Source organism: Cupressus sempervirens, chromosome 8 (genome assembly GCF_028749045.1).
Source record: "Cupressus sempervirens isolate cs-2001-9-10 chromosome 8, ASM2874904v1, whole genome shotgun sequence".
NCBI classification, from domain to species: domain Eukaryota; kingdom Viridiplantae; phylum Streptophyta; class Pinopsida; order Cupressales; family Cupressaceae; genus Cupressus; species Cupressus sempervirens.
In genome coordinates, this window is record NC_143125.1 from 386,342,999 (window position 1) to 386,360,755 (window position 17,757).

Here is a 17,757-nt window from a genome sequence, read left to right on the forward strand (position 1 = left end):
ATCATCTTCTTTCTTCTCATGTTACTACAACAGATCTTTGTGCAACACTTTCTCATTGACTATGAAATCCCTATTTCTTATAATTTTATGATTTTCAAAATTACAAAACCTATAACCAAATTCATCAATGCCATATCCAAGATATACATATTTATTTGACTTAGCTTCCAGCATGATTCTATTTTTAGAATCTATATGAGAAAATGCTTCACAATTGAAGGTTTTGAGAAAAGAATAACTCACCTTCTTAGCAGTCCATGCTTCCTCTAGAATACCACAATCCAAAGGAGTAGAGGGACCTCTATTAATCAAATATAAAGAAAAATTGACAGCCTTTTCCCACACGTATAAGGAAAACCCAACATGTAACTATAAATGCTCAAAAATGGTTTGCGTCTATGGTTTCATCACCATTTCATACTAACTCATCCCATTTCTTCATTTTACTAATTTTGATCTTTTGGCTAACTTGATTATATCTCAATAATATTCTTTATCATTCATAGCTTGCACATCATTTGTCTATCATTTCAAAATTATATCTGATCAACCCAAAAACCATTTCAACATCATTAAAATCATATCAAATCAACATGAAATTATATCAAATCTACCTAAAATTACCCACAATCAATGATAATCATCACAAAACATATCAGATACCTTAAATCAATCATCATCTATCCAATCCTAGGCATTGTTGTGGCTTTTAGTGCCTTGGAAACTTATCAATCTATCAAACCTATCAATCTAACTTTAGTACTGTCATGACTCTCAGTTATAGGTCAAACCATCATTCTTGCCATTCAATCATTGATGTTGTTGAGTCCCTCAGTATTAGATCATTCTTGCCATTCAATCATCAAACCATTTTAGTAAAATTAATAGCATTTGTCAATGTTATTATGATCAACCATATCAATCAATCTTGATCCATTAGCATTTATGATGTCAATTAAATGTTATATGTCCTTAATTCATGTCATGTGTCCTTGGCATTTTATCAATTTTAATCAATCAATCAATTTGACCATGGATTTGGTCTACCCATAATCATCCTATTTAATTTGCATTATCATCGCATTTTAATCAAAGGATACTATCACACTTATTTAATCAAATTGGCCAATCATCTACTAATTTTCTCTATAGGTTTAAATAACCCATACTTTAATCCTATGTCATTTCACTATTTATTCTTCTTAATTAACATCCTCAATTAATTAGTTTTATTAGTTAATTGATTCATCATTCACAAACCATAGAAATTCACAATTTCCTAAGTCATATTTTCCACTCATAATTTCCAAATTCCAAATTTCTATTTATGTGGATATTTGGATTTTTAATTCAGATATTCCACATAATATTGACACAATCTTGACATCATCATGAGACATGGGCATGAGACATCATGGATTCTCCATTTACACTTTGCTAACATATGTCATAATCCATATATTTGTATTCCCTTACACATGTCTATATTTGGCTTGCATTGTCATAGATTCATGTCTTTAAGTGGGTTTGAGGTGTCACATGATGCATCATAGATCCTCTTCCATTTTTAGACATATTTCACTTCCAAGTGTCATACAATCCTACATTTGGCATCTTTTGCCATACGTGTCATGGATTCTCAAAGGAATCCCTTGCCAAGTCATATATCCAAGGTGACAAGTACAATGCTCTCATCTTGTGTGTTGACTATAAACTAAGCATTCTTCCTCTCATTTTTGGTCCATTGGTCTTTGGTCTCTCAAGCTTAAAATCACTTCTTCTAGTATTCTCATATCATTATATATCATAGGCCTTTGGTTTCTAATTGTGTAAATTATAGTCAATTGGAGCTACATCATATGGAGAATAAAGAAGGACTTGGGAGCTACAAATGAAAGAGGAGGTTTTAACTTTGTGTTGCTTTCTTTGTTTATTTGGATTTCATGGTAGGGTAGAGGGTATAAATATATGTTTATTGAGTTTATGATTTTCTCATAGTGTGTTAGATATTAGCACATTTTTTGGTCCTACAATTGCTGAACTCGATGTGAAGATCATGCTTAACTAACTTGGGTTTCTTGTTTTTTGTGCTTGTAGGTGCAAGGAAGGTGCTCATTTGGAAGGGTATAATTACTATATACTCTTTCTTATCTCATCTAGTTTAATTAGAAGGTCTAGTAATATGATTATAATCTCTCATTTATGCATTTTTTTAGCTTGTTCTCCTAGAGTGCACTATGCTCTGTCAGGGTGCACTAGAGACCTCTAAGAGGTAGTTTTAGGGCCTAGGGTTCACTATAACCCCCATCCATTATTCATAGTTTACTAACTATACTCCAAAACAACCAAATACACCCTTCTAGGCCCCAAGTGCACCATGGGCATAATCTACACTATCTAGATGCACTTAGCTAGGTAGAGTATAAAATTTTAGAATTTTTTTGGGTCTTATTTAGGCACCATTTCCCCATAGTCTACACCTAGTCTCCCAATTGTACCTAGAAACTACTAATTGTACCCTTTTGAGCCCCAAGTGCACCGTGAGCATAGGTAGCACTATCTGAATGCACTTGGGGACATCTAAAGTCATTCTGGACTTCTGGGGCACAGTTTGCTTTGTCAAAGTACAGTTGGTTCATAGAAAGCACACATTTCACTCAAAAATTGCATCTAGGGTTTTTTTTTCCTTCTAGGACCTAGATTATATGTTTCATGTTATCGATGATCTATTTGCAACTTGTGCAAATCATTGGATGAAGACATTGTAATGAACCCTTTTTTGGGGGGTCATTCATTATTTACTAATTTTCTTTTATTTGTATCCTTTTTTCCATATTTTACCTGATGAATTGAACCTTCAATAGTGAGATATGGATCTTCCACTTTTTTATGAGTTTAAATAATCTTGAGTGCTGTCTAATAAAATTTTATTACTGTCACCTAGACCCAACATAAAAAAACTTTCTACTATTGATTGGTATAAACATAGTGTGGTCTATTGCCCAATCAGATTTCACTCAATAATTACTATATGTTATTGCATTACATATTAGCAACTACTTTATTCATGCCTTTATTTTCAACTCACTTATATTGCAAATTTACTAGGTATATAAAATCTTTCTATTTATTTATTTATCATCAATACCTAGCTCTTTCACGAATAACTCTCCAAAGGCAAAGATCATGAACTTTCCCATCCTTTGTATTATAGCATTAGATATAATTGTGCAGTGATTATTTTACATTTTTTTCTATTATAGTTTCTCTTCCTACTACCTTTGGTATTATTCTAGTTATTTTCCTCTACATATAGACTGTAATCTATTAATATGGATCATATTTTGTGTGATAATTTTCATTATGGATCATATGGGTTTTATCTAATTTGTATTCACTAATCTTCTAACTACACACTTCCTTCCTGACATGATTATACTTCTATACATCCCAAATGTTGATTTTTATAACTTTAACATATCCATTATTACTCCAATGATGGCATAGATATTCTCTCTTCTATTTCTACATTTTGTGCTTTATTACTGGACTACTCCATTTATAGAGCATAGCATGTAGAATAGTTGGGTTGCTTTGTAGTGACTATCCACCTTATGTTCTTTATTGAGTATATAATTTATATTGAGTTCCTTGATATGAATAAGATGCTCATGCATATGGTCTTTTATTTATTTCCAGTACTGCAAACTTCAATGCTATTTAAAACAAGATTTGTCTCCATAGTAATTAGTAATGTGGTACAAATCATCCATAAGTGGTCTATGCATATATGTCTATCACATTGACTGAGTAGATATAGTTTCCTGTTAGCTAGGTAGATTTGTAGTGTTATATTGACCAAGGTCTATAAGTTTGGTCCAATATCTTTCCTTGCTTAGTACATGAAGATCTTGTTCATTGTGATGCCCTCCTATCTTCTATGTCTTCCATTTAGTTTTCATTTCCATACAAGACTCCTTCCCATTCAATGCTTTTCCTTCCTTTTTATATACATATTTCCTTAAGCAGACGTGACAATTCTTAGAGCCACATTAGGTATCATTTTATTATCAACATATGATTATATTATATATATATATATATATATATATATATATATATGATAACATTATTATAATATATAATAATATAATATATATATATATATATATTATAATAATGACATAAGTAATAATATTAGTATGTTCCTTTATATTATTTTATATCTTATCATTCTTAAATTTTTTTTTTTCATCTTTTATTAATAATATAATATAATAATATAATAATATATCATATTATTATATATTATATTATTATATCATGTTCTCTTATTTTAATTTAATAATATATCAGCTATATTATTAGATTAGAATAATTTATTAATATAGTATGTTGCTATATTAGATTAGATTATTATTATTATAACATGATATGATATTATTATATAATTAGAATGTAATATTACTTTATATAAAATATTTATTTATTATTTAAATTATATACTAATATGGGGACATCACAGTCCTCCCCTCTCGAATTTGCTTGTCCTCAAGTAAGACAACTTATAGGACTATCTACATGTAATGTTAATATCCTTATGATGTAAGAAAATATAAGCATATATTGAATATAAATATTGATGTATAAATACACGAAGCAAACATGAAGTAGACACATGAATGCATGAAAATACAAAGCATACATGATGAAGACAACTGATGCATGAAGGCACAAAGCATACACGATGCAAACATATCATACATTCTTTGTTGATTCTCTATAATTTAAATTTCACAATGAAGTAGAGTAAAGGAATGATTTATAAAATATACTTCCCCAATACACTTTTTAATCATGGATCCTATAAACACAAATAATTATTAGCATATAATAGCTCCAAAGAAAGATGAGTCTTGTGATGATCCCTTTATCTCATTTACACAATATTTTTGAAGGAATCTTTCTCTCTTTATTATGATCATCATAAGATGGAAGACTTACAGTGCCAAAGGGCACGTGAAATAGACTACAAACAATTCCCTAGAGGATATCCATCATGTGCTTGAAATTACTCTACATCTCCCTCCACAAACTCCCTACCTTAAGATATCATAATGTGGATGAGAAGATGAGTGTTAATCTAATCAACATAATCATTTGGAAGATTTCTTAGAATCTTTCACTTCCCTTATTATGATCATCATAAGATGGAAGACTTATAGTGCCAAAGGGTATGTGAAATAGACTACAAGCAATTCCCTAGAGGATATCCATCATGTGCCCAAAATTACTCTGCCTCTCCCTCCACAAACTCCCTACCTTAAGATATCTTAATGTGGATGAGAAGATGAGTGTTAATCTAATGAACATAATCATTTCAAAGATTTCTTCATATAGGGTATAGGAATCTTTCTCTCTCCATATTATGATCATCATAAGATGGAAGACTTACAATGCCAAAGGACATGTGAAACAGACTACAAGCAGTTCCCTAGAGGATATCTGTCATGTGCCCAAAATTACTCCACCTCTCCCTCCACAAACTCCCTTCTTAAAGATATCATAATGTGGATGAGAAATAGACCCTTATATACTATAATTAGAATATGTTCCTAAAGAATTTGGAAACAAAAGTCCCAATTTCTTTTCTCTTAAATGGCATATATAGTTCTCAAGAGACAATTGATATTGAGAAAAGCACATTACAATGTTGATTCTAAAATACTGCAAAAGTTTTAAAGGGAAAAACTTCTTACCACCTCTTATGGCTAAGAAAATGTTCAAATTGATTGACAAATTCAATAATAGTTTTAGGACATTCACTGTGTTTCCTCTTATTTGTATTTGTTTTATAATCTTTTTTAATGATATTTTTACTTTTCATATGCTATGGTGAACCTCTTTTAAATTTACCTCATTTAACCCTTGCTTGGTAGGTGATGGGTCCCATTGTACCTACTTCAAGATCATTATATGATGGCACAACCAAGTTGATATGGAGGCCTTAATTCAAAAAATTTCCTTCTAAACAATATCTCCTTTAATCTTTTCCTATGCTTTCCTTGTTAGGTCACATTCTTATCAATGTTTTGTAATTGCTCCAATGTTTTTGGACTGGTCAAGTCCCTTAAACTCCTTCAACATTTTTGTTGAATCCTTTTTAGTTTTTATTCATATATCATTGATGGATTTATAGTTCTAACATGTGAGAGAATCTATAGTTGCATATTAAATTTCAATAGTATGAGGTGATCCTCGGTAGAATTATTTGCGAGTTTCTAGATTTTGATATTCAACACTTGGACATTGGTATAGAAATTTATTATTTGAGATCTTCCCTATTATACTTGTCTACAAGATGGTCTCTCCCAATTGACATCTATCCAAATCCATTGTATCATGGAGGTTGAAGCATGCAACGTTATATTGAGAAAAGCATCTCCACCATAAAGATTTGGAAAACTAGAAAGCAAAATTTTATACATTGTTGTCCAAAGGGAAGAATTACATTTTTGTGTTTTAGCCTTAGATTTGTAATCACCTAAAAATGGTCACCTAGACTATTAGCCCCCTTCTCAGCATTTTGGCTAAATTAATTTAATCATTTACCTAGACCAAATTGCTAATAATCAATTTATTTGATTATAACCTATAGTTTCACTATGCTATCCTAAGTTCATTATTTGATTAAAAGAACATGTTCCCTTTTAATTAAATAAAAGACCCCATTCTTCTGACCCACTTAAAGTGCACAGATAAAGTCCTTTTTCTATTTTGCAATTAAAAGAAAAGGCTTTGTGACTTTTGTCTTATATGACAAGTCAACTTATATTCTATTGGTTGACTTGTGTATGCACATGGATCACTCCTATTTTTGAATTCCACCGTTGATCATCCACCATCTTCATCTTGATCTCTACCATCAATACAACTTTAAAAGGGAGAGAGCTTTCCCCCTCAAAGAATCCATCTTTTGAATATTGTTATGCTGCAGGTTTTCTAATAGGTTTCTTTGGAGCTTTATGGAGAACTTCTCTTTCTTGTCTACATTCTCTCATCCATGGCATTCTAGCTTAGCTTAGCTTTCATTTTTACATGTAGCTTAAATCATATAGTCTAATAGTTGGATTTAAACACTCTCATACATGCTTAGAATAGCTACACTTTAAATTTTATTCTAGCTTAATCTTCATTTGCATTGCATCCTTGAGGAACTCCTTGGGACATTTGCATTCTTGCATTTTGTCTTTGGAACCTCCCATTGCATGGTTTACTAGAAAGAAGAGTATCTCTTAGGCTCATATGAGAGATTTCTTATTCTTGAAATATACTCTCTTGCACTCTGTGGATAGGGAGCTCTAAGCTGACATCCAAGCATTCCAAACTCATGGAATAGTTTGGATAGAATGGTTTAGAGCGTGACACTTTTGAGTTTACATTTTTGGCGCCCACTGTGGGGCATGAATCAAGTTTCTAGCTCCATTTGCTTTAATTTATTATCTCTAGTTTTTTACATCAGCATATTGGACCTAATCAAGTGCTTTTGTAGAATTATCACTTTGGTTTTAAGGCCAACCCATAGGTAGATTGGTTTGAAGGCCAAAAATTTAGTTGGTTTAAAGATTTGATCATATCTTTTAAACCACTTGGATTTTGATTCTAAAATTTCTTTTTTAGGTTTGGTATGTATTCAAAATGTCTCAATCCAATTTTTAGAGAATTTTGACATGATTTTTTCTTTATTTTTCATAAAAAGCTATTTTTGATCACAAATCAGTGCATTTTTAAGAAAAACTTACATTTTCAAAAAAAAATTTAATTCTAAGAGGGGTACTATCTTTTTTTTTTGAATTTTGAGGTCATATTAGGGATCAAAAATTTGATTTGATAAATCTAGTCTGTTTTGACAAAATTGATCTCTAGGGAGCAAATGGAGAGATTTTTTTGAATTTCTTACATTTTTTGAAATTTTCATTTCTATTTTTGGATCTAAAATCATAGAAAACAAGTCCAATCTTGTTGACTAGGTCAAAATCAAAGAGTAAAAATGAGAGCATTTGTGATTAGCTTGCACTTTCTTTGCATGCACTTGGTTGGAAGATAAATTAGATTTTTGAGGCAACTAACCACTTTTTATTGCAGATTTTTATGTTATTTCACACTAACTTTTGGTGCTAACAAGTTGTGATTATAGGTTGCCATCCTTATGAAAAAAAAATTGAAACATTGCATAAAAAGAATGCATTTCAAATCTCTAAATGCACAAGGGCTAACGATTGTTTGCGGGGCTGCCCAATGCATAAAAACCTAATTTTTCTAGTTCTTTACTTTTACATGTGTGGCATATACTAGTTGTTTATTTTTAGGCACATTAAAACTTACAATTGGAATCTTTTGGTGATAGGAGAGTATGCTCTTCACCCTTGTGGTGAATCAAAAATTTTGACTTACCATTTGGTTTCAAGAGTAAGAGGCAACTGAATCTTCTTGGCGTGTTTGGGAGAAAATGATTGGAATAGGAGAGTATTCTCTTCACCCTTGTGGTGAATCAAAAATCTTGACTTCCAAAAGTTGATCCACTCTTTGTGTAGTTTATAATCCTTTAGAGGGTCTACTCTCGGACAACCTAAGAGGAACGACCCAAGTGGGGACAAGAAAATTACCCAGCTCTTCCAACCCACTATAAACTCAAGGCTATCAAGGATGCAAAATCTTGGTAGACATAGTGTTTATCTTTTCCTAGTGTGATCACTTATGGGATTTCGACCATAGGGAGATCACTAGGCAAGAATGCTTAAGGTACTCTTGTGGTCGTGAGATTGGGTACTCGTTGCAAGGTGAGGTGTCCCGTAATTGGGAGAAAGAGGAACACTATGAACGGAAGCCATATCTAAACACCCTAAGTTAGTAACTACCCTTTTTAGCCACTCAACTTCTTGGTGCAAGGATTGATCCTAGTGGACTACCTAGATCACCCCAAGATTTTATACTCACCATATGTGTTCCCTTGGTTGTGCTTATGGAACTTCCATGACAAAGCCAATATCTCTTGTGGGAAACCACTTGGTGTGAGGCAAAGGAGCATCAAGCATGGGCCAAGTTGTTGAGTAATGAACCATGACTTCTAGGTAGATATTGCTTGATGTGTTCTCAAATGTGCTAGACCTATGAAAATCTTTTTGAACATACACATGATGATAGTTCTAGGGATTTCTTTTAAGACGTCACATATGCTTGTATCATGCAAGGTTTCTTTTTCCCTTGCTTGATTGTTTGAAGAATACTCCATGTGTCATTATCTTTCTTGGAAAGAAATTATTTTTGAACATCAAATTTTCTATGCTATCAATTATTTCCAAACTTTTTCAACCAAGTGAAAATGTCAAGTGCAAAAATTTTCTTGTGTTACTTACTAAGGGGGATTTCAGCATTTGGCTATGATTTTTTATGTCTCTAGTGCTTAAACATGCTTAAAGTGGCTCTTTGGTCTTAGTGCTCTTGGTCTTTTTGTCTTGATGGTCTATGCATGCTTGCTAGTTGTCCTTTTGCTAAAATGGTTACCTTGATTTCTTGACTACACTCTTGGGTTGGGAAAGTTTTGCACTTGTCACCCTGCTTGCTCTATCTATTTGGCTATTTGGGCATCTTGCCTAGCTATTGACTTGAGTCATTCATGTCATGAGTTTCTTGAACATATTGTTTGACAAGTCACTTTATACTCTCTCTACTATCTTGGCAAGTGAACACTCTACCTCCTATAGTTTCAACATCAAGTTATCTTCTAGGCTCTTTTATGCTTGGCTTTGCATCTAAAACTATGGGATCTAAACCTTGTGCTACTAATCTTCAATCGAATCTAGATGATCATGATATCCTCCATGTCACTAAAGAGTTTCAAGATCTATATGCACAATACAAAGAACTAGAAGAGGCAAATGATCTTTCTTACCTTCATCTCTCTAAGAACATGATAGAAATGAAGTCTAAAACTTGAGAAAAAGTTAGAGTAGAAGATTGCATCATTAAATGAATCTTCTTTAAGATCTTTACATGCATGTGAGTCACCTTCTTTGAGGTCATCCTCTTCTTCTAGGTCTACATGCTCTACTTCAAAACATAAAATGTCTTCATCTACTAGATCTAAAGACCTCTTTAGAGAAAAAACACGTGATACCTCCTTTGAGCCTATGCCAAAATTTCATGATGGACCTATCTTTGAAAAAGTTAATAATGAAGACATGGATGCATTCTATTCACTTGAGAAACAACCAAAGGACTGTAGACATTCTTTTGAGAGAAATTTTACTCCCTTGGAGAATTCTTATGATGACATTTTGAGAACACTTCTTGGCACCAAGCTCATCATGTTGCCTAAGTCTAGCTCCTATGGAAATCCATTCTTGGATACCTATTGTGCCTATCATCGATCTAATGACCATGCTACTTATGATTGTATAGAGCTTAAACATAAAATCCAAGATCTCATTGATGATGAGATTGTTGATCTTGGAACCTCTAGTGACTCATGTGCTGAGGATACTTCTCTTGAGAAAGATTATGTTGATGAACCTATGTCTATTAGTGGATCCATTACATCTTCCACTTCTTCCAATACTCATTCATCTCCCAACACTTCAAAGCTTTCCAACATGCCTCTATCAAAAAAGGAACCTAATTCTTTCCACATTGACTACGTGTATCCTCAAGGGCTACCTCTAAAAGAAACTCAAGCTAACCTTCACTTGGTTGCAAACCTTTTCCATGCCACTAATCCTAAACATCCTCAACCTTCATGCACTATGATGCCTAATCCAAGCACTACTCCATTCACTCTTCATTCTCCCTTGTCCTTAGAAGTGGCTCCATGTCAAGAGGACTCTCAAAAAGAAAAAGCTATAAATGTCAAGAAAGATCAAGATCAAGCACCCTTTCATCTTCAAAATTTCACCCCTCCATATCCTATGTCTTTTCCATCCCCCAAGTATGATGAAGATACCACTTCCATTATCTCCCTTGAGCTTACTAAAAATTATGAGAAAAGTTCTCTTCATATGCTATCCAAAGCTACTTGTCAAGATCAAAGCATCCCCTCATGTTCTACTTCTCCACATCCACTTCAAAATTGTGCTCAAGCTTCAAGTGCTTCTATTAAAAATGTTGTTCCTATCAAAGGTACTCATGAGTCTATTGATAGTTTTGACCATGTTGCTCACTCTAAAGATGTTTATATCCCTTTTCACTATCCATTTACATCTCCTAAGTCTATCCTTGGTCCTTATCCATCAAAGCTAAAGCCTTCAAACCTTCCATCTATATTGGGACCTTATGTTCCTTCATCTCCTACACTTTCCACTCCTAGCTCTCCCATCGTACCTCAAGATCAAAAAAGACACTCATCCTTGATGACTTTTCACCTATCTATACATCTAAACTAGTCATATCATCCTTATTCATACATAAATCCCAAGTCCTTTGGAAGTGAGAATAAACATAAGAATCCATTGAAAAAGAAAGATCACTATGTCCCATCTAATCGACATGTGAATGCTAAGAAGGAGAATGCACAAAAGAGACCGCAAAGGTCCACTACTCAAAGAGCTAAACCAAAGAAAATATGGGTTCCTAAATCCATCATTATACAAAGGTAATCTCAAGTACCCAAAGAACAAGGAAAATATAAAGCTATGTGGATTCCCAAGTCTCTTTTAAAAGACTTGAATATTGAAAATATTTCAAAGTTGACATTCAAGCTTCCAAAGACTTTCATTCCATCTTCTTCCAAAAATCTTCCTAAAATTATTCCAAAGCCTTCCACTCCACTTTTTTCCAAATATCTTCTACCACCTCATACATCTAAACCTCAAGCTACTTCATCCATGATTCCTCCATTATTCCAATACCCTTCAAGGTGTGTGTCAATGTTGATCTTGTACAATATTTCAACTACCCTCATGAAATCATCTAAAGCTTACACTAACTTTCTATACATGAACTATTATCCTCCATATACTCTTCCTACTACCATTTCTCTTTCATCACCCTATCAACATCTTTGAGCATACCTTTCTATGGTCTTGGCTTATCATGACTTATCTTTTCTATAGATGCATTATCTACATTCAAACAGCTTCAGCTCTTTCTAAAAATTCAAAAAAAGAAGAAGAAGAAAATATAGAAAAAATGAAAAAAATGAAAGTGTGCCTTAGTGAAAACCACATCTTGTGGCACCTTGTTAGCAAAAGTAAAGAGAAATAAATTTATCCTATGGTGAAAACTACTTCTTATGGCACCTTAGATAAGTACCATGATGAAAACCTAGCAAACAAGGATCATGTGTAATTCTTCCATCAACCATCTATCCCTTCTTCTCTCTTTGATCTTGACAATGTTGAGCTATCTTTGCATATTGGTTATCTTATCCATGAGAGTTTTTATTGTGCTCTCCCATTCACTCATAGCCTCTATCTTGAGCTTTATTCTTATTGCTCTATCCCATTGCTATACTATCTAGTTGACCCCTTGGTCTTGATCATAATAACTGAAACATGATTCTCATAGGTCTCTTGACATGGCTACTCTTTTGGACTACACGCTTTCATGCTATCTTACTCATTAGCTTCCATCGCTTATCTTATATGCTATCGCACTTGTTGGCTTCACTGCTTATCCTATACGCTATCTTTCTCATTACTTCCATTGCTTATACAAAACATGCTTCATATGACTATTTCACCTCTTTCCCTAGCTTGGGTACTCTTGAGGAGTCAGTCCTTGAGGATCACTTTCACTTGCTTCATACTCCTTTCTTATCCATCTTTGTCTATCCACCAACTTTCTGCTCCATCATGTCCTACACCTTGCTAGACATTGGGAGAAAATGATGTGATCTTGCTCAACAACTAGTAATCTCTAAAAACCTTCTAAAAAATCCAAAAAATCATATATGATGCTAAAAAAATTCTAAAAATCAAAAAATGTCCTAAAAAAAGATCATCCTAGTGAAAACCTAGCAATAGGTGCTTTGATGTATCACCAAAAAAATTGAAAAATTGAAAAATACAAAAAAATTGAAAAAAGCCCTAAAAAAAATAAATATGTCAAGTGGTGAAAACCTGGAAACAGGCACTACTTGAAACCCTTGCACCTATGTCTATCAGTCTCAATCACCTACTTTGCTACACATTTCCTAGCTTGGAATTGATTCTTGTCCTCATCTCGAGGGCATAGCTACTTAGACTATTGAGGTATTCTTGTGCATTAGGGTTTCCTTGAAGACTCACAAAATAATGCTTCTCAACACTTTTTAGATAGTTTACCTACAGTCTTCGATGTTGCGATATTTCTCACTATCAAAATCAAGTCTTGAAGAAATGGCCAAGTGACTTATACACACACACTTTAACACTTAAGACAACTAAGCTATGCTGACCTTTATCTACTTTCTGTGATGTCTATGACGATTTATTTACTATATGTTCCATCCCTAATAGTCTTTCAAGGATGTCATTTACTAGAAGACTTGGGGCATGGGGCATGTTTTCTTGATTTCTGCTTGTGGGTATACTTTGTTTGTCTATAGTGTTGTAAGCATTTATGCTTGATCTATTCAACATTTTGACTTACAAATGTATCATCCTTGACTATTTCACAAGACCACACTTGGGGTTTATCCTAATGCTTATGCCTCTATATAGGTGTAATCTTGCTAAATTAAACTTAGGGAATCTAATCACATAGTTATCTTGACTTACATATCTCTGATGCTTAGATTGGATTTCCACATACCTATTTGATATTGATCATATTCATATCCTCATAGTTATACTAGTGATGGTTGTATGATCTCATGATGTCCCTAATAAATGCTCAATGATAAAATTAAGAGTCTAAATGTTATGTGCTTCTTGTTGGTAAACCACTTTGCATATTAGCTTGCATTTTTGGTTCATTTTCTAGTTTAGTCTTGCATTCTTGCATATGGAGAGAGCTCTCTCTTCATCTTTTCATAGACATATTGGCTAACTCCTTTCATATATTTCTTTACTTTCTTCTTGTTCATGTTTTTTCACCTTAATCTTTTGCTTCATCTCTTTTCTATCTTATCATCATTTTAACCTCTTAAATAATTTTGACATCCTGGATTCATTTTTGGGATTAAAATCAAAATTTGAGTTCATCTTGATGGTCAAAATTGTCTTTTAAAATTCTACTTTCTTCTGAGAAGTTAGCTGACCTTTTGAGGACTAATCTCTAAATCATCACTGGGGCATCTTCATTTCTTCATGTCTTCATCATTTCTATGCTTCATATCTACTTCTAGTCACCTTTCCACATCTAAATCATCTTTCTACTAGATTTGACCTAATTTTACACTATGTCCTTCACGGTCAACTCTAAGTCAAATTGGGGCATTTAATCACTTTCTTATAGTCATTCTTGGGCTCTAATCATCTATATATCATCTTGGACATTGCTATATTCTCAATTTTCTCATATCTAGCTTCTTTTTATGTCCCCTTACCTCATTTCAATTTCAATCCCAAGGGGGCAAAAATACTCTATCACTTCTTTGGAGCATTTGTTTGATCTTCTCACTTGCTCTCACTCTATCTACTTTTCTAGGTGTTAACATTCTTCTTGAATTCTAACATTGTTCTCTTCCTAGTGTTCAGTACTACCGCTATTACACTAAGCATTTAGGACTTGCTATCTATTTTTTCATTTCATTATTTGGAATCAAACATCTATTTCTATTGCTGCCTACTTGGCTTCTGTTCTTTGACATAATGTGTTCCCAAATCGATCACACATTAGTCAAAGAGGGGCAAATGTAATAACCTAAAAATGGTCATCTAGACTATTAGCCCCCTTCTCAGCACTTCAGCTAAATTAATTTAATCATTTACCTAGACCAAATTGCTAATAATCAATTTATTTGATTATAACCTATAGTTTGACTATGCTATCCTAAGTTTATTATTTGTTTAAAAGAACATGTCCCCTTTTAATTAAATAAAAGACCCCATTCTTCTGACCCACTTAAAGTGCATAGATAAAATCCTTTTTCTATTTTGTAATTAAAAGAAAAGGCTTTGTGACTTTTGTCTTATATGACAAGTCAACTTATATTCTATTGGTTGACTTGTGTATGCACATGGATCACTCCTATTTTTGAATTCCACCATTGATCATCCACCATCTTCATCTTGATCTCTACCATCTGTACAACTTTAAAAGCGAGAGAGCTTTCCCCCTCAAAGAATCCATCTTTTGAATATTGTTATGCTGCAGGTTTTCTAACAAGTTTCTTTGGAGCTTTGTGGAGAACTTCTTTTTCTTGTCTACATTCTCTCATCCATGGCATTATAGCTTAGCTTAGATTCCATTTTTACATGTAGCTTAAATAATATAGTCTAATAGTTGGATTGAAACACTCTCATACATGCTTAGCATAGCTACACTTTACATTTCATTCTAGCTTAATCTTCATTTGCATTGCATCCTTGAGGAACTCCTTGGGACATTTGCATTCTTGCATTTTGTCTTTGGAACCTCCCATTGCATGGTTTAATAGCAATAAGAGTATCTTTGAGGCTCATATGAGAGCTTTCTTATTCTTGAAATATACTCTCTTGCACTCCGTGTGTTGGTGTTTGAAAACGTTACCCATTTCCAATTACCCTAATGAGAACAAGATGCATCTAGGGGCAGCTAACTCCCATTATCAACACATCCATTCAGACACCAGGCCAACTATAAGGCATGACCCTTCTTCTTCTTCAGGCTCTGCAGAACCTAAGTGGGTAGACCTATAGATTCTTTATATGGTACCAACTGTCAAAGCATACACTGAATCTATTATGAAGCAGATAAAAAACCCCTAAATCTTCTACACTCAACTAGGAATCACAAACATGAAATAGCTAAGAACATAACTCATGAAACTGGCAAGCTAAGTGCGGGTTAACATTGAATAGCTTTCAACATAAAAGGGAAAATTGATTTAATATGTTGATAATAGCAAGACCCAATTATGAACAACAGAACTTAATGATCCTATCTCTGACCAGTGCCTTATCCATTGGGAAATTAAATGAATCATAACCATACATCTCCTGGGATCCTTAGACGTATCTCTACATCAAGATCCCTGATCTATCTTTCATCTTGTGAATAGACATCTGCTACAGAATGAATCTCATACTCAGAAAATCCTATCATGAAATCTGCAAACCCTGTGACAAATATCAAGCAATTACATGGTTCTTTGTTCCATAAGCAAGACATTTTAACCACATACATTTCAAAATGTAATGCAACCTAATTCATGCTCTTTGATCACAAATTAGAAGAAATAACAGAGCCATAATCAGGAGACAAGATTCAAACTGAACTACAAACTTTTGCTGCACTTTATCTGTTTTCCTTGAAATCAAATACATGAAATGTACAGAAAATAACTCATAGATCACCTAACAGAAAAGAACTATCTGCAAAAAACTTAAAATGTTGTTCAATACAAGAGAAAATGCTGAAGAATGGTTTCTCAGTGCAAAAACTGGAACCCCTACAAATGAAGAAAGAAAGAAAGATATAGCAAGAAATGAATTCCCGAATCTGATATGCAATTGCCAGGTGTCCACTTGAAATCCAATCCTCTGTAACTGAATAACTTCTTCCTTATTTCATCCCTTCTGATCTGATTTTGTTTCATCATTAATCTGTAACAAACTTGCAAAATATCCTTGCCTAATGATGAAAACCCTTTACTTGCCAAAATATCTGATAGAAAACCTTGTGTAGCTCAAACTGACTGATACCTGTGCAAAAACCAACTCCAGATTTGGAAAGTTCGTCTTCTCCCAATTCCAACGATATATAACACTTCATATTTTGATTACCGGAAGCGCCTGAAATTGCCATTTGAAAAATGACTCCCCTGCTAAGAGTGTTCAGGTCTGTAACTTTGATTTGTTATAAAATTTTAAAAATTCTAAAGTATAAACTTTAGAAAATGTTTCTCTTTGCAAATTTTGAACGTGACCCACTGCCCAGAAAAGATAAAAAATTACTTTTTATTTTCTACAAATTTTTCCTTGCCCTTTTAATCTGGGGTCAAACTGACTTTGACCAGCTGCCACGTGTCATCTTTTAACTAGTTCGAGCTTTGCATAGCTGGGTGCCACATCATCATCTTGCTCGCTGCCACGTCATCTCTGCCTCACCCCTGCCATATCAGCCTCACTATCTCGCTATAGTTAACTGGCGAGCATGTTCGTATGGCGAGGAAACGATGACCCTCCGATCCGGACACTTGTCATCATCTGGGTGCATTTGGACTTTTTGGCACCAAGTCATCACGTTTGAATTTGCATCCAAAATTTGACTTAAAACTCGCTGACGTCATCCCCGTCCAACTTAGCACAGGGTCCCACACGCGAGCCTCTCTACCTTTCAAAAGGTGGCGTCTTATATACAACAAGTTACCGTGTAAAGTTATATTTAAACTACTATAAAGACTACAGTATCCCCAATGTGGGACTAAACACCTCCAAAAGCTCCTCCGCTCTATTTTTACCGCAGGTTTTCCTTTACTTGTTTAATGGATGGGAGGCTCGTCTATATGCTTTAGCTGGCTGCCTTCAGCCTTTTGATGCTGGTCGTCCTTTGCCTCTGTTCTCCTTGCGAGTTCCTCTCATTCTATTAGCTTCTACCTCATGCTAGGCGGCTCCATACACGTTGTCTCTTTTTTAT